Below are 18367 nucleotides of genomic sequence, written 5' to 3' on the forward strand. Positions count from 1 at the left end.
ACTGAAGTTGACTATTGATAAACTCCCTGTAGTAAATAAACAGCATGCTGGTTCTTACATTCTAGGGTGAGAGGGCTGTAGGAAATGTTCAGTTTAAGAGGCACTTGGCCTTCTGGTCCTCACCTTTCCTCTTTACTGGCCTGCCTCAGCATAGCTTCCAGTGCTTGAAGGTCAGTCAGGGTCAGATACTACTTTAGTTCTGGAGTAGAAATAACATGATATCTAGAAAGTCCTTTAGCAGTAGAGTATCAGGAATTGCTGTACAACTAGGAACTACTCCAACAATTGTGAAATAAAGCACATTTTCTGGTAAGTGCTGGGGTAGACTCTCACTTGGATAATGTTCCTCACTTACCTTGTGGTCTGAGGTATCTTATTTACTTCAAACAGTTGTTGTATTAAATAGCTTTTTAAAAATTATCACCAGAGCTAAATTTTATTTTAGTCAAATGTATACTTTTCTTCTTACTAGTGTAAAATTGTTTGGTAGAAAATATAAAATCTTCATTTAACAGATATATTTAGTGCCTAGGCATTGCATATAAATTGTAGATGAAACCCAAGACCTGTGCATTAAAACTTTGAATGATTGGCTAATTCTTGACACCACCCAGGCCCTGGATTCTCACCTGAATCCAAGTTATTGCCAAAACCCATTTACTTTTTACCTCTCTCTGGACTCTGACTATTCTGGGCATTTGCCAGTCTCCTGGTTTTGGTCACGTTATCTCTCCAGTGTTTTACTACAATGCTCATCTCAGCTGGTTGCTCTTCCATACTTTATTGTGTACCTTAATTCATTTAACCACTCTAAATAATGAATATTTAGTTGTTTTATTACTAACAATGCTACAGTGAATTATTAGTCTTGTAAGTAACATCATTTACCACATCCACCTAGAGGGTCATTAAAGTGTTACTAAGTTACACTCTAGTCATCTATGTATCAGAGTGTGTTTTCCTTGCATGTTATGAAACCAAATCATTTTTAGCAGAGGAATGGTTCTTATTAAAGATTAAAACTAGATAAGGGTTATGTCTCTTTTAATGTTAGTATTTAAAAAACAAGTGTATTATTAAATGTAAAGTTAACATGATTTGGGGAGTTTAGTTATTTTTTAAGTCACTATGTGTCCCACTTGAGTTCAACAGTATAGTCCTGTTTAAAAAAAAAAAAAAAAAAAAACTAGCTTCAAAATGATCTCTTTTTTTGTAAGATTATGAAGTCTGTAATCATTATTAAATAGCAAGAAGGAATGGTTCAAAACCTGAAGACCTAGAGCTCAACTCTGCCACTTAGCACTTATGTGCCTCTTGATTAAACATGCTAACATTGTTTTGTAAATTTTCTCAATTTTAAAACCAAATAGCCTTACTAAAATATGTGGTCCCTTTACACTAAGTTGTAAGGCTTTTTTTTTTTCTTCTGATTCCTATATGTGAAGCCTTCCTGGAACTCTTGCACTCTCCTCGAACAGACCAGAACAAATAGTTGGTGTTTCTTTGTTTATAACCCTGTAGCATCTTGGAAATAACAACTCTATTAGGGCAATGATTATGTTATAATTTTTAGTTTATACTGCTTCACAGGCCCCCCTTGAGGGTGGGGACTCCATCTCGTTTCTCTTTTTATCCTTAAGTGTCTGGTACAACTATAAGTCAGCAAATGTTTATGCTCAGCAGCTAAGTCTGACCTGTTCCAGTGGAAAGAGCAGCATAATTAGTGTCCTGTGATTGCTAATCTTTATGTTCTTCAGATGCTTGAGCATTTTATTACTCTGTGTCATCTCTGTTTTATAGAAAACTAAAGGTAGTTTTCATGGGGGACAGAACAGGAGTACTTGCCAGATCTCATGAGTCAGAAATGAAACGTTATATTTGGGTAGAGCCATTTTGTTTGCAGCTCTGATTTTTAAATGAATTTTTAGAGCCAAAACATAGGCATGGGATAGAGCTGCATTTGGCAGGTAATCAGAGCTTTAGTTGTTGAGTTTATAAATCAATGAGTTGGATCTTAAAATAGCTGCTGGATTGTATAGTTTGTCAGTTGACTTATTTATCATATCTAAAGATGTATCCTGTTGGAAATACTGAAGAGTATTATATGAAATAATGTTCCATATTCCCTAGTTATTTTTGGTGTTGATCTAAAATCTAGATACTATGTTTGCAGAAATTTTAATAGATTATGTTTATTTATCGAACTAAAATATTTTAAATGACTGTATAATCTAATTTGTGCCTCTTTTTAAAAAATCATATTTCTTTCATCTTGGAAAGAGTGACTTTTCCACCACCTCAGTAACTTTAAAAAGTATTTTTTGTTATTTTTGTAGAATTAATAAAACCCTTGGCAAATAGCTAAACCCACTTAGTATTTTCCTTACTATTATATTTCACTGAATGTATATCTGTACCTTTTTCTTTATTGCTGGATTTCTTGAACTGTGATATAGCATATTTTTACTTTTTTTGTTTTTAAATATATGTATGTATGTGTGTGTGTGTGTGTATATATTAGTTCTAGATGGACACAATACCTTTATTTTATTTATTTATTTTTATGTGGCACCGAGGATCGAACCTAGTGCCTCACACATGCTAGGTGAACACTCTACCACTGAGCCACAATCCCAGCTATTTTGACTGTGTGTGTGGGTGAGTGGGTGGTGCCAGGGGTCAAACCCAGGGTCTTAAGCGTGCTGGGTAAGCATCCATGCACTGAGCTGTACCTTCAGCCCAGCCTTCTTTTTAAACATTCTCCCTTTCCCTTTAACCTTAACTTTTTTCTCTGTCATTGTGATAATGAAATTCTGTATTTATTTTCTTTTTCCTTTTCAAAGTTTCTGGATTTCTAATTCTGATTTTTTCAATATACAAATGAATGTAAATAGGTAATTATAGAGAGAATATCATTTTAGCAATTTAGTAAATAGTATTTTGATTAGTTAGAAAATTCTGTTGAAACTTAGAAATCACCATACTGTTGGTGAGGTCTCAAATCAGGACCTTCAGTTACCTGTTAAACTTAGTTTATTACTAGAAGATATTTATGATTAAGTCTAAATTCTTCTTCACCCAATTTAGTTTTTTCCTCAGGTTTGAGATTTCATATCCATCTCTCACTCTTTTCTTGTCAGGTGTTAGTCATAGTTGGTGTAATATTGTATTGTATTTTGCTTCTGACCTCTTTTCATTCCCATTTCTGTCATTCTCTTGAGTTGCCTCTTCTTTTGGCTCAAATAGTCTTCTGAAAATCCTTATTTTTTAGGCATACTTTCTAGTTTCCTAAAGACTCCCTGTTGCCTCAGTTAATCGCAGTTGATTTCTTGGTCTTAAAAAACAAAAACAAAAAACTTGTTGGTTGGTTGCAAGGATTCCTGGTGGAAAGCCTGTAGCAGCTAGCACTTTTCTATTCAAATATGCAAGGTTCTTTCTTAGGAAGAGGAGTGGGTATATAAGACTTGTTAATTTGGATCACCCCTCCTGCTGAGAATAATGAAAAAAAGTAGACATAACAAGGAAATTATGACAACAACAACAAAATTATAGGGCCAAGGTCTGGAAGAAGGAAATTCAAGAGGAGAGCCTAACATTTGAGTCATTTCGTTACAGGGTTACTTCTTTTGAGGAGTCTAACAGGCTGTGAGCTTTAGTAGAACTTTGGTATACCTGTGTAAATATGGTGATAAAATTGGAAATCAAGACCTATCAACCCAAAGGATTCTATCCCACTATATATACTATTTTTCTTAGTAATTGAAACTTCATTCCTGATGAGATTAAGATGGTTTGGATTAGCTGGATCCTCTGGTCACTTAGAAGAAAAAGTGAATTCTCTCTGGAGAAAGATAACATTATCATAGGCCTATAGTTGTTCAGTAATTTTTCATAAACAATGTCCAGCACTCAATCACAAATAACTAGTCATGGTAGGGGATTTAAGGGATTGTAAAGCTAGGAGACATGAATTGAGATAATTCATCACCAATAGTCTCCTCACTTAAAAGGAAGAGATATTCCTTAGATAGAAAAAGTTTCTCAATGAAAAGTTGGAAATTAGAAAAGGTAAATATGTGAGTATAGATCAATAGAGTTAATTTCTTGTAGGGTATAAAAATATATAATCAGAACTCATAACAGTAGTGTGTAGGTCGGAGAAAATTGACTTAAAATGTTCTAAAGCCCTTGGTTTATTCAGAAAGTACCATAGTCCTAATTTATTTTAGTCTATGATAAGGCAAGAGTTTAGTCTATAGTCTTAGGGTAACTTCTAAAGGAACAGCACAAGGAAATGTAACTAGTAAGATAATAGAAGGTGAAAATTGGATCATCTAAAAATAATAGTCAAGAAAGAATAGAAAAAGATACAGAGAACAGATGGGACAAGTAGAAGACAAATAGGATAATAAATTTAAACTTCAGCATATCACATTTTATATGAAATGTTAAAAACTAAATGTTGCATTAAAAAAAGTAAATCAGTAATCAGACTAGACAATTCTGCAACCCTCTGAAGGTTGCTAGCCTGTCTATAGGAATACAGAAACATTGAAAGTGCAAGTTGCAAAAACATTAGCCGAAAGGAAGATGACACAGTTATACTGATATCAGAAAAAATAGATTTAGAACAAGAGGTATTATTGGCTATAAAGAGAACTTTCTATTGTGACAGAAAGTTTAGTTACTAGGAAGATAACAATTCTACATTTGTATGCACCCAATAATAGCCACAAAGATTAATAGACCCCAAAGGAGAAAATGTAACACTGTGGTGAGAAATTAATCTCTCTCAGCAGACAAAATAAACAAAAGACAGTAGGAGTATAGAAGATTTGAACTATATGAGTAATAAACTTGGCTTATTTAGAAGTCAGTATATGTTGATTGTAGAATATACATTCTGTTCAAGTAAACCTAGGTCACTTATAAAGATGATTATATATGCTGCTCATAATGTAAGTCCTCACACATTTTAAAGAATTTAAATCATGCAGAGTATGTTCTTTGGCTTAACAACAGAATTCAGTTAGAAACTAATAGTGGAAACTTTAAAAAAAAAAAAAAAGCTTGATATGATTGAACGTGTAAAACTCTACTTCCAGAAACCATTGTGTGATAGAGAAAATTGTAGTGTCAGTAAGCACCTGTTGTGCCTATTTCCAACTGAATGATAATGTTACTATTTTCTGTCAGGCCTTGTGGGATTAAGCCAAAGTCTTTTTGGAAAAAGTCAAAACTCTAAAATTCATGTTAGAAAATCAATAACTTTTACATTTATCTCAGGAAATTAGAAAAAGAATAATAGTAGAAATTCAAAGAGGAAATTAAATCACAATCCCTTCTAGTAGACCACAAGAAGGATAAGAGCTTTTCAGAGCACAGTGAGGAAATTGTCTTTGTTAAGCAAAGGTGGATGAGCTCAGTCAGGTACCAGGTTGAAGGGGAGGCAGTATCAGCAATGGCAGGGCCTGAGGGAGTGGATGGGGGAACGTGGTGCACAGAGGCTGTCCAGGAAAAACCTGGGCAGACTCTCTGATAGTGTATTCCAGGGAGACTGGGAGGAGAAAAGGCAGATTGGAGCCAAAATGTAAAATCCCTGAAATGTCAGGAATTTTAGTGTGGCAAAAGAATATAAGATGTATTAGAGTAGAAGAGGAGGAGATGTAGGGAGATGGCAATTGTGGTAGACTAGGTGAGTTACAGCAGCTACATAGTCCCTCATCTGCAGTTCCAAAAAAAAAAGTCTGAAAAAGGAATGTTTTTTCATAAATTTGGTTCCCAAACTCATGTGGTAGTAAAACATGATCTAAACACTCGAGGAACTTGATGGGAATGTTCCTATACTTTATCCCAGAAATATTAGTGTGTTGTTTCTGTGCCTAGTGGGACTGGAGCATAATATAGGGCGCATGTACCATAATACCTTCTAAATTTTGAAAGTTCAGAATTAAGGGTCACACATATGACTGCAGGAGTCTTGGATCAGGAACTGTGGACCTGATGGTAATGAACAGGGAAAAGGAAATTTGGGGATGCATTGCGGAGATGATGAGACAGTGTCAGACAGTAACTTCATGGTTAGAAAGAGAGGTAGGGTTACAGGATACAAAGATCACTTTGGTTTCAATAGAAATGTTAGGAGTTTAGTAGAGGGGACTTGAGCAGGAAAGGATAATGATAGTAATTTGAGAATGTTTAATTTAACAAGCAATGTGCCATGTGCTGCCAGGATGCTAGATGCTAAGGGCACAGAAAAAGTGGCATACAGCTTTATTTTTTAGCACCTTTTAGTGGGGGGGAGGTGTAATGATAGTTTTAATAGATTGGATGTGATGGGTGATAGGATAGGAATATGAAATGAGTTGTAAGTCTTGCTAAATTTTCCTCTTGTGGAATGTCTCATATTTATTTCTGCTGCCTTGCCAGTTTAAATCCTCGGGTAATTGTCTGGACAGAGGAGAAGATTGCTACCTTATTTCTAGGCTCTGCACCTTCCCCAATCCATTTTGTTGAATGTGCTCACAATTTGTCACCTGTTTTCTTGACCTTTTGACTGTCCATTTACCTAAAGAGCAAACACTGTGCTCCTTAATAACTTTCAAGGCTCTTTACACTCTGTACTCAGCAAAATAATGCAGCAACAGCATTTTGTCTTTTGAAATTAAGGTGACTGTTTTTCCATCTTATGTCTTTTCTCAGTTTCTTTGGCCACCACTTTTTTCCTCCTCTCCATCTGGAAGGGAGGCATTCTATTTGTTAGGGTTTGCCCAGCTTTTAATTTACCTATTCCAGGCAGGTTTAATTAATCGTATTTTCTTCTTTGCTTCTGTAGCACTTTCTGTTGTTACTGTAGTGCTTAGTTGCCGCAGTCTGGCTGGGCACAATCAGAAGCCACTTGTCAAAAGAAACTAACTTTATTTTTAGAACCAAACACGCCAAACAAAACAGCCTCTCAGGAAAAATCCTCAGAGCCTCAACTGCCACCACCGGCTTTCCACAAGCCTCTCTCCCACACAAGCTTCTCCCCACCTCCCACAATCCTCCTGCTCTTGAGGCCTATTGGCTAGGTCACGTGGGTGGAGCCAAAAAAGTCCCCCAATGAGCAGCTCCGTGGTCTGAAAGGGCAGGGAAACAGTCCAATGAGCATCACCGCAGAGGAGCCAATCAGCTAGATGTTGCTGGGGCCGAGGAGCCAATCAGCTAGATGTTGCTGGGGCCGCTGTGAGCCAATCATCAGCCGGCAGCTGGAAGTTTGCTGGCAGCTGGAAGTTTGCTGGGGCCCCTTCGGCTGTGGCTCTCAACACTTAGTATAGCACCTTGGTGCATATTTAATTACCAGTCAGGATGTCATCTTTGCAATCCTGTGAGCTCCTTGCGGACAAGGATGCTAGCTTATTAATGTTGGCTTCTTTTGGCCTGTCATAGGTTTGAATTAAGTTTAAGTACTAGGTAGATAAATGTGCTGGTCATAGTGCTCTTGACAGATGTTTCCAGTTCCCTTCTTTCTGATACTTGGTGGGATTGTACTTCTCCAACCCATTGAAGTTTGGACTTGGCCAGGTAATTTGCTTTGACACATGAATTATGAGTGAAAGAAGAGTATGTATCCAGGGCTGGTGTTGTGGCTCAGAGGTAGTGCGCTCGCCTAGCAAGCGCGAGGCCCTGGGTTCGATCCTCAGCACCACATAAACACAAATAAAGACACTGTGTCCAACTACAACTAAAAAATAAATATTAAAAAAAAAAGAAGAGTATGTATCCAAAGAGCCTTTAGGATCTGCTCTGCCACCGTGTTCCAGATGGCAGAGGTTCGTTTCCCCCCGAGAATAACAGAACAGACCCTCAAGAGAGGCATAGCACAAGAGTGAGAGAGAACCCATGCTATATTTTTATTAATCTATTTTTGGAATGCATTTTTCATTTCATACACCCTAAACCTTTTTGATATATTATTGCTTGGTGGTTTTTTAGTATAGTCACAAAGTTGTATAGCCATTACCACTAATTTCAGAACATCTTAATCACCTAAAGAAAAACTTAGTACTCATTAGCAGTCACTCCCTTTCTTTCCTTTCCTTAGACCCTCTCAACCACTAATCTGCTTTCTGTTTTGTGGATTTGCCTATGTTGGACATTTCACGCAAATGGAATCGTGATATATGGCCTTTTATGTCTCACTTAGCATAATTTTACAATGCCCACTCATATTGTAGCATGATTATCACTTCATTCCTTTTTTTAATGGCTGAATAATACTCCATTGTGTGGCTATATCACATTTTTCTAAGCTTTAGAAATCACTGGGATTTTGATGTGGTTTGTTTGTTTCTTTGAGTGATACAATAAGTATTTTAAATGACAACATTTAGAATATACTGTTTTGCCCCACTATAATGTGGGCAGTTGAATTTAATGGGTCCAAAATTTTTTACTCTTAAAGCTGTCTTAAAAAAAAAAAAAAGCTGTCTTAATGACATTCCCACTGTTGACTTTCCTTTTTTAAATATGTATTGAATTGAGAATCCACTGAAACAATTGGGAGGCATTTTCCCCAAGTAACATAAATAAATTTATTGTACATCTTTATGCATTTTATTGAATTTAGAGTATATTTTCACTTTCACCAAATGAATATTTTGATTTTGATATAATAGTTTTATAGTCAATACCCATTAACAAGTGTTTTTTTCAGTGTTTTGGAACTTAACATTTCATTACTCTAAGTCAACAGTGTTTCAACAGAGACTTGGTTTTCAGGCCAAGATAATAACATTCAAGTGTGAAGAAAAGCACTGATAATACCTGAGTTCAGGGTATTATGATGAGGAGAGACCACAAAAATGGAGGAGGAGGAAAATGCTAGAGGTTTTTAGCTCAAATGTGGCTGAATTTACAATAACCTAAAGAAGTATTTGTCAACTGTTTAATTTAGAGGAAGTTAGCTAATTACATTTAAATCCTTTTAATAAAATTCATTTGATATATTTTAAGCAGAATATATCTTAGCTTCAAGTTAAATATATAATTTGGCTCTCAAACCAATTAGTAATGGAAGTTAATGGAAACTAAGCCAGAATTAGTCAATATTACTATCTATGATTCAGTCTTTACAGACAGCAGATTGCATACAAAAGCTCTGCCAAAGGGCTGGTAAACTGAATGTCTCAGTATTTAAAATTAGTATTGCTTTGCTATCTATTTTCTATCCAGTGGGTGGCAGTGTAACTCAACCTAGTTGTCTTGTTTCATGGTCTTTGAAATTTTTTGATGGGTGTGTTTTTAAGGTTTTAATTTCTATATCTTTTGAACTACAAAGTGTTTTAAAAAAGAAGAAAAAACAACTTTCTTCCCTCAAATATACTTTTTACTATTACTCCTGATGAGAGAGAGAAAAAATTTAAATAATAAGAAATTGCCTGGTACCCTTTTTTCATAGTCGCAAGTAAAACAAATATCATTCCCCAGCTGGTGAATTAAGTCTTCACTTGTGTTTTGAGTTTTTCTGGATGATTTTTTTGGAGACCGATTTTTAAATCCAAACTAGAACTTCAACTATTGTTACTATTGTTCTTATCTCAGAGAATCTGCTAGTGAGAGACATCCTGACCCTCAGTCATGCCATCAGATCTCATTCAGACCACAGTTTTAATGTTTACTGTCAGCCTTTGAAGCCAGGGACTGTGTTGTCTTTCACATATGCCTTCATAGGGTTTGACAAAGACCAGCCCTCAAGTAGAGATTCAGTAAAGTAAGTCTGTAGAAAGCCTGTTGCTTTACAGTGGAAGTGGCTTAGAGGCGTCTCCTTATTCTAGTTGAAATAGTATCCTGAGTTTGGAACCCCCCCCCCAAAAAAAAAAAAATTAAATGGAATTTGTCATTAACAAGAGAGTAAAGTCACTTCAATAATGGGAAGTTGTTTGCATTTGTTATCAGAGTGTACAGAGTAAAATTATGAATTGTATTTTTAAAAATATTTGGGGAAAGTGCTGTGTACTTAAATTTCAAAAGATAAGGAAGACTAAGTACATAAGCATAAAGTAGGAAGTTCTCAAGTGTTATCAGCTCAAATGTATAGAAAAGTGACACATCTGATAGTCTCTCTGGCTTCTGTGGATGTTTTCTCTATTAACTAATCCTTCAGTCTTTGTAACTGTCCCATGTCACCCAGCTAGTTAAAAGCTAGATTACTTCATGCCTATGCGGATAAGCTACAAGAGTCCAGGATCATAGAAGCCAGGCTTTAACTCATTTTATTATTCAAATCCAAATAGTATTTGGAAATGAGTAACTCTTATATTAGAAATCAGAACAGTTTTCCATATGGTGGTAGTAACAACAATGGCACTTAAGTCAGAGCATTGAGACTAAATGAAAATAGCAAAGTCTTCTGCTCTCTTCTGCTAGACACACTTGGCTTTCTCTATGTAGGCTTTTATTGAAAACCATATAGCTTCCCTTAAGAGTCGTAAGTATTTGATATTCCTAAGGTTCGTTTACCTTCTGTATAACTTATATATTTTTTGGACATTGTTATACAGAAATAATACCTGTCCAGCAAGAATGGGAATGCAATGAGAACGTAATGTCAGATGTATTTGTCTGTTTAGGAAGAAATTCCATTTTTATATAGCATATCTGTAAGCTTCATTACACTGGGTGTTACTTTTAGAGCCCTGACAGGTCTGCCCATGGCAATATCTTATTCTCACAGTGATGGGATAAGCTAGTTAGACTAAAACCATATTATACACAAGTTGTTTTTGCCAAAGTTAGTCATATAGGGGCAGATTTTTTTTTAAAAAAGGAATACCTAGTTTGATTCAGAAAATATGAAGAATCTGTGAGATGGCATCTGGGTCCATTTGTACAGTATACAAAATGCTGAAGTTGTCCTTGGTAATATAGATATCAATATTTAAAGATTGTGAAGAAATTATTTGAGAATGTTTAGCATTTCTATTTCAGTTTTTTTAAATTTTTTTTTTCAAAATAGTTTTGATTTCTCTGCTGAAAACTGTCATCTTTTTGTGAGTGTTGTTTATTAGGTATGTTAGCTTTCTGTCACGATGATAAAACAGGACCTGAGAATATCAACTTAGAGGAAGAAAAGATTTATTTTGGTTTATGGTTTCAAAGGTTTCAGTTCACGGTCACTTGGCTCCAGTCTGGGTCTGTTGTGAAGCAGAACATTATGGCAGAGCAAAGCGGCATGGCGGCCAGAAGGCACAAAGAGAGGAGAAGAGGGAGAGGACGGGATCCAGGTCCCAATATACCCTTCAAGGCTGCCCTTCACTGAATTATGTCCTCTAACTATGCCCTGCCTTCTAAATTTCCCTGTCTCCCAAGAGCTCCTCCAGCTAGGACCAGGCCTTTTATATATAAGGCTTTGGGGACATTCCAGATTCACACTGTAACACTGGGTCACTGTGTATATCAATCACAGTTATTTTAAAAGGCTCTGATAATTTCATCACATGGGGTCTTTGCTTCTGGACTGTTGAATGTTTAATTCTTGACAACAGATTGTAGGGTTTATTTTGTTTGTTGGTGTTTCTTAGGATTTGATTGAATGTTAGATATTGTGTTTGGAAAACCAGTATAGACCTGCATGCATGATACTTATGCCTAGAAATAGGTATGCTTGTCTTCTAGCAGGCTGCTAGTGTGGGGAGTTAAATCTCACTGTCAGTAGTTGAGTTGGGTTTGAGTTCAGTTGTTGCTACAACTTCTGATTCCTTTAGTGGTGGGCTGTGGCTAGCTTGTTCCAGAGTGATCCAGAAGGATTCTTTTCAGTGCTCTGCTCTTCCCTCAAGTCTTAGCAGGCCCTGTTTCATGGGGAGGGGGGGGATATGTCTTTTGTTGCATCATTGTCCCTCCCTCCGCAATGGGTAGTTTTTATTGTTTGGTGCAAGAGCTAGGCTGGCAGGGCAAGTTATGTCTATGTGGAAATTTTCATTCTTTTGCTCTTGCCTCAGTCGTAGGTAGTACTTGTGTCCCTGAGCTTGGCTTAGGTGAGGGTGCTGTGTAAGTGCTCCCACCTTCCTTCTCCCCATCGTAGTTGCAGATGACTTTTTCTCCTAAGTTGAGAGTCCTGAACAGGGATTGGTAGATTTTAGTAAATAAATATCTTCATCTTAGGTGTCTAATTAGCTGGAAAAAAATAATTATTTAGGTGAATCAGCTTTTTCTCATAATTAAAAAAAAATGGTGGCAATGATGTTCTCTTAGATTTCTGCATTCTAAGCTGAGGTAGAACCTCATGGTACATTTTACTAACTTTATAATCCCTGAATTTGATATTGGTTAAGAAGCTGTTAAATTTAAAAGAAAATTCACCTTAGTCTAATGACGAGTGTTAGGGTGTCATTGGACCCTGTCTTTCTAGTCACAGTGTGGTCTGCGTTTGATGACCTCTCATTGTGCATTGGATACCTTGTGCTGCATGGGTAGGGCCTGCCCACCTGCCTGGGATCTCCAGACTTCCTTCCCACAGGGCTTAAGAGGCCTTAGGTAGAGGCTTCTAAACAGCTGCTTGGCCAGCTGTTTACAGCATCCCTTATGTTCTCATTAAAAACAGGAACCTCTGGAAAGTTTCAGAGTCAAGATTTTATAGAGTATGGCCCAGAATCTTTACCATTCACAAACATTTCAGATGATTTGCAGAGTGATGATCTTTGAGGTCCACTTTTCTGTTGTAAATATATCTTGTTTCTGAACTTGTCTCTTTTTTCTGAGGCAGGGATTGCAAAGTATCTTAATGTTTGGTGTTGCTAAGATGGTGTTGCTGAAGCCCCTCAACACCTTTGCACCATTGCAGTATTGGTCTGTGTTTAGAAGAATCTGCACAAACCTGGATACAATAAACAGCAAGGAGCAGCCTCAGCAGCCAGTGGTGAGGGACTGAAGAAGACAATGATGTGTCCAGACAGTTGGTAAAGTTTTGTTGCAGAAAGAACTTAGACATGGGAGAGATGTTGGTGAGACTTAGCTAAGCAATTAAAGCAGGCTTCAGAATAATTCATATTTGTTGAAAGATAGGCACACAACAAACAGAAAATGCACAAATGTTAATGGTGGTTATCTCTAGTGTTGGTAGTGATTATTTTCCTGTAGTTAAATTTGGGCGGGGGGTACCAGGGATTGAACTCAGGGTTACTAGACCACTGAGCCACATCCCCAGCCTATTTTCTATTTTATTTAGAGACAGGATCTCACTGAGTTGCTTAAACCTCGCTTTTGCTAAGGCTGGCTTTGAACTCATGATCCTCCTGCCTCTGCTTCCCAAGCTTGCTGGGATTATAGGCATGCATCACTGCATCTGGCTATAGTTAATTTTTTTTAACTTTTTAAAATTTCAGTGAACTATGTTACTTTTTCAAAGGTTTATGTTAGTGACCTTGTTATGTTTATAAAGGTCCCCTTTACTTCACTTGAACAGACAGATGTCTTTTATTTATTTGAAGATAACCAGAATGCTTTTGTTCAGATTAAAAAAATGTATATTTAAAGCTTTTTTTTTATGCTTCATTTTGGTGTGGGATAGGAGGGTAACTGAAGGGATATGCATAGGAGAAGGATATAAATATGAACTTGTGGAACCTGTTTATATTTTATATCTATAGTGTTCAGTTATCCACTGTTAAAAGTTAAAATTTATTAAAATGAAGTAAAAAATTGGTTTATTGGTTTCATTAAGCATATTTTAAATGCTTAATAGGCATAGATGGTAGTGGTTACCATATTGAATAGTGGAGATAGAGTTTCATTGGGTAGTACTGACCTAAATCTTGGTGTATTTAAGGTTCTTGGCTAGTAATGTTACTTAAATAAGTTATCCTCTTTTAAAATTAACATAATCCAGTGAGAGGGACTAGCCACCCAAATTTCCTTATTTAGCTTTAGATAATAAAGGTGATAAGCTTTCTGTTCCCTTCCTTCCTGTGACAGTATGGTGGGGTGCATCAAGTCAGACCTTTCCTTTCTTGCTTTAAGGCATTTCTCATGATTACCGATATACTGTCAAGGTGTACATTTTTCATTGTATTTAATAGATTGACTTACTTAAAAATAAACACTAAAATTATCTTTTTATATAATGATGCATATGATTAGACAATATATGTTCTTCAGGATCCTCTGAGATACTGAAATCCTTTCAGAGGGTCAGAAGAATCAACTCTTTTTCTACTTTTATTTGGATATTATTTGTGCTTTCTATTATGTTGACATTTAAACTGATGGTGCAGAAGTAGTGAGAATAAAACTGTGGGGCCTTAGTACAGATCTTTACTTCCATGCGTTTGTATTAGCCAGAAAGGGTGTATGTGTGTGGAAAAGCCAGTTTTACTTATATGAACGCCTAGATGAAGCAGTGAAAATTATGACTTAAGAGTCTTTTTTTAAAGTATATCAATGTGAAGAAATGGAAAACCACCAATGTCTAGTGGTGGTTTTGAGAAGAAGCCCTTGTATAGTTATATGAGTTTTGAGTAAACTAGCACCCGTCTCGCTCTGCCCCATGAAATACCATTTTTACTTGAATGACTGACAAACTGTGGTTATTTAGACTTAGGTATTTGACCAACATTTTCTCAAAAATGGGTGGAATAAGTCTGTTCAAGGAAAATAATGGACAATATTTATGGCCAATGTTAGAATTTTAGTTTATCTACTGCTGTGAGCTTAATAACTTCTGAGTATTTAAAAAAGACTTAGCTGATGAGATGGTGGTAATATTAAAAATGTATCTTCTTTTTGATATTGTATAATGAAATGTGCCTTCAGTTACAAGATTTGTACAACTCAGTGAATCAGTCTTTTTCAAATGACCATTGCATAATGGTAGAAAATAGGTGTGTTAAAAACTGTTCAAAGTAGAAAATAAAGCAGAGTTTTAATGCAATTAAGTATAACACTAAAAATGAACCTGTTGAGAAAGAAATCAGGAAAATAATCCCATTCACAATAACCTCCATCCCAAATAAAATACCTTGGAATAAATCTAACCAAGGAGGTAAAAGACCTTTACAATGAAAACTGTAGAACATTGAAGAAAGAAATTGTAGAATAAGGAAGATGGGAAGACCTCCCATGTTCATAGATAAGCAGAATTAATATTGTTAAAATAGCCATTCTGCCAAAAGCAATATACAGTATGATCCCTATCAAAATATCAGTGACATTTTTCACAGAATTGGGGATGTCCTAAAATTCATTTGGAAGAATAAAAGACCCAGAGAAGCCAAAGCAATTCTAAGCCAAAAAAGCAGTGCTGGAGGCATGACAATATATGAATTCAAATTATACTACAGAGCTGTAACAACAAAAACTGCATGGTACTAGTATAAGAGCAGAGAACAGTAGATCAGTGGTATAAAATAGAAGACAGACAAACCCACACAGACAATCATCTCATTATTGACAAAGGTGACAAAAATATACATTGGAGAAGAGAGAGCCTTTTTAACCAAGTGCTGGGAAAACCGGCTATCCATATGTAGAAGAATGAAATTAGATCCTTCTCTCTTACTCTGCTCAAAAGTCAACTCAAAATGGATCAAAGACCTAGGAATTAGAAACTGGAGCTCCTTGTAGAAAACACATCAATATATAGGCACAGGCAACAGTTTTCTCAATAGGACCCCTGAAGCTCAGTAAATAACACCAAGAGTTAATAAATAGTTGTCATCAAGTTAAAAAGCTTCTGCACCTCAAATGAAACAATTAGGAATGTGAAGAGAGAACTTTCAGAATGGGAGAAATTCTTTGTCAGTTATTCTTCTGACGGAGGGTTAACATCTAGAATATATAAAGAATTCAAACTCAACACCAAACACCTCCCCGCAAACAAAAAACAAAACAAAAACTCACAAACCAAAAAACCCAGTTAATAAATGGGCAAATGAACTAAAAAAGATATTTTTCAAAAGAAGAAATACAAATGGCCAACAAATACATGAAGGAAAAAAAAAAGGTTTCAACAGTTAGGGAAATGCAAATCAAAACTATACTGAAATTTCAACTCTAGTTAGAATGGTAACCATCAAGAATATGAACAATAATATATATGGGAAGGATGTGGGAAAAAAAGGAATACTTTTACACTGTTGGTGGGATTGTAAATTAGTACAGCCACCATGAAAATCAATACAGAGGTTTCTCAAAAGACTTGGGTTGGACCTACCATATGACCCAGCTATACCATTCCTCTGTATTTATCCTAAATAATTAAAATCATCATGATATAGGCATATCCATATTTATAGCAGCACAATTCACAATAGCCAAACTATGTAACCAGCCTCGGTGTCCATTGATGCATGAAGGGATAAAGAAAATGTGGTATATATACACAAAGAAGTTTTACTCACCCACAGAGAATAATGAAATTAATGTCATTTGCAGGAAAATGGATGGAATTTGAGAACATTATATTAAGTAAAATAAGCCAAACTCAAAAGTCAAGGGTTGTTTTTCTGTTAAATGGAAGCAAGAAAGTAAACAGGAAAAGAAATGTTGGGTTGGGGGAGGGTCTCAGAAAAATTGAAGGGGGATCTGTACAGTAGAGGAAAGGGACCAGGGAGGGGGGAAAGGGTAAAAGTTGGGGTATGGTATTGGCTAAATGACATTGTTATATTGTGTGCATGTATGAATAATGAATCCTACCATTATGTGCAGCTAATAAAAATATGGGAAGTTAAAAAAAATAGTAAAGTATAAAAAAATTCTAACAGTTTTAGATTTCATATGGCAACTAACCTTTAAGAAACTACCACTAACCAACTTTCAGAGAAAAATATAATTATCTGGAAAGGCTATTTATTAAAATAAGCCTTTTCTTCCCCTCTACATATCTGTATGAGGCTAAATTTTCTTCATTTACTTCAAGATGACACATGGAGTTGATCTAATACTGAAGCAGATATGAAAATCCAGGTGTCTTCTTAAACTAGCTCTAACAAGACTTGCCAAAATGTCAGAGTAATGATACCTTAATTGAATTTCCTTTTTTTGTGTGTAAATAATTTTTAATAAAAATGTTAAGATGTGGGGCTGGGTTTGTGGCTCAGGAGTAGAGCGCTTTCCTTGAACACGTGAGGCACTGGGCTCGATCCTCAGCACCACATAAAATAAATAAATTAGTAAAACAAAGGTAAAGTGTCCATTTCAACTAAAAAAAAAATTTAAAAATTTTAAGATGTGATGTAACACATGTTAAGATATAATAATAATCTCATTATTATTGAAAGGTTAGAAAGAATTAATACATATTTTTAAGGTCTTATTTATTTTTGAGGTGGGATCTCACACTTCTGGGTTCAAATGATCTTCCCTCTTCAGCATCCCCAGCACCTCAGATTACAGGTGCATACCACTATACCTGGCTAAATTTCTCATAGTCATCCATAGAACTCACATGTCAAGGAAAGCTTTTTGGACCTTGAATTATCTTTAAAAGTGCAAAAGATTTCAAAGAACAAAATGTTTGTGAATTCTAGAATAACATTGACATCAAGATACATTGTTAGGAAAAATGTGGATCAGTGTGGTTACACCTTATATTTGTGCCACAAGAGCTATAAATGAAGCACTGATTTTCTTGTATGGCATGAAATTCTCCTGGAAGGTTACGAAAGAATTAAGTGGTAGTTGCTTTAGGGAGAAAGGAGTTAAAAGTAAAACTCTACTTGTCTGACAGTAATGGTATCCTAATTGGAACAAGTTATACTTACTCTATGTATGTAAATACATATTTCAAAATATACTGTCATGTGAAAAGAAAATAAAACCAATTATGAATGTTAAGAAAAAAAGTAAAACTCTAAACCCATTTGAACTAATTTTAAACCAAGTGAATGTGTAACCTCCACCCTCAGGCATGAACACACATGAAAGAAAAAAGCATTCCTACTCAGCTATGTTATTCATTTCAGAGAATCTAGGCATATTATGAAATGTTGGGGCAACTTTGGGATAATGATTATTAGTTTTTCTGGCAGCTTGCTTTTTCTTGTTTTATTTGAGAAAATAATTTAATGTCCAAGCCAAATATTGTTATGTTGAAATAATGTAAATCAACTAGGTAACAGTTAATGGGGCCTGAGGTATGCTGAACTTAAGTTTGAAGGAAAAACAATTTGGGTAGACTTTTTAAAATGGCATTCATTTCTAGGTTTCTGGAAAAGTTTGAGTTTACTTTAGAAGACTTAAAATTTCTAGTCTTGTCATTTAAAAGGTTTTGAATAAGTGCTGCATGAAATGTGGAAAGAAAGTAAGTATTCTAACATTGATTCAATACAAAAAGTACTTTTTAATACTCAGAACCTTTGAGGCTTTGGAAATTCTTGAAAAAAAATAACTGAGG

At 35.6% G+C, this 18367-nt stretch overlaps 1 protein-coding gene across 3 annotated transcripts in view; it reads left to right on the forward strand.

Moving 5' to 3' along the window:
- The window catches only part of Cacul1 (CDK2 associated cullin domain 1), a 64360-nt gene that overhangs the window by 22102 nt on the left and 23891 nt on the right, over positions 1-18367 (forward strand). The window lies entirely within an intron of this gene.

The sequence above is a fragment of the Marmota flaviventris genome, chromosome 4 (assembly GCF_047511675.1).
Source record: "Marmota flaviventris isolate mMarFla1 chromosome 4, mMarFla1.hap1, whole genome shotgun sequence".
NCBI classification, from domain to species: Eukaryota; Metazoa; Chordata; class Mammalia; order Rodentia; family Sciuridae; genus Marmota; species Marmota flaviventris.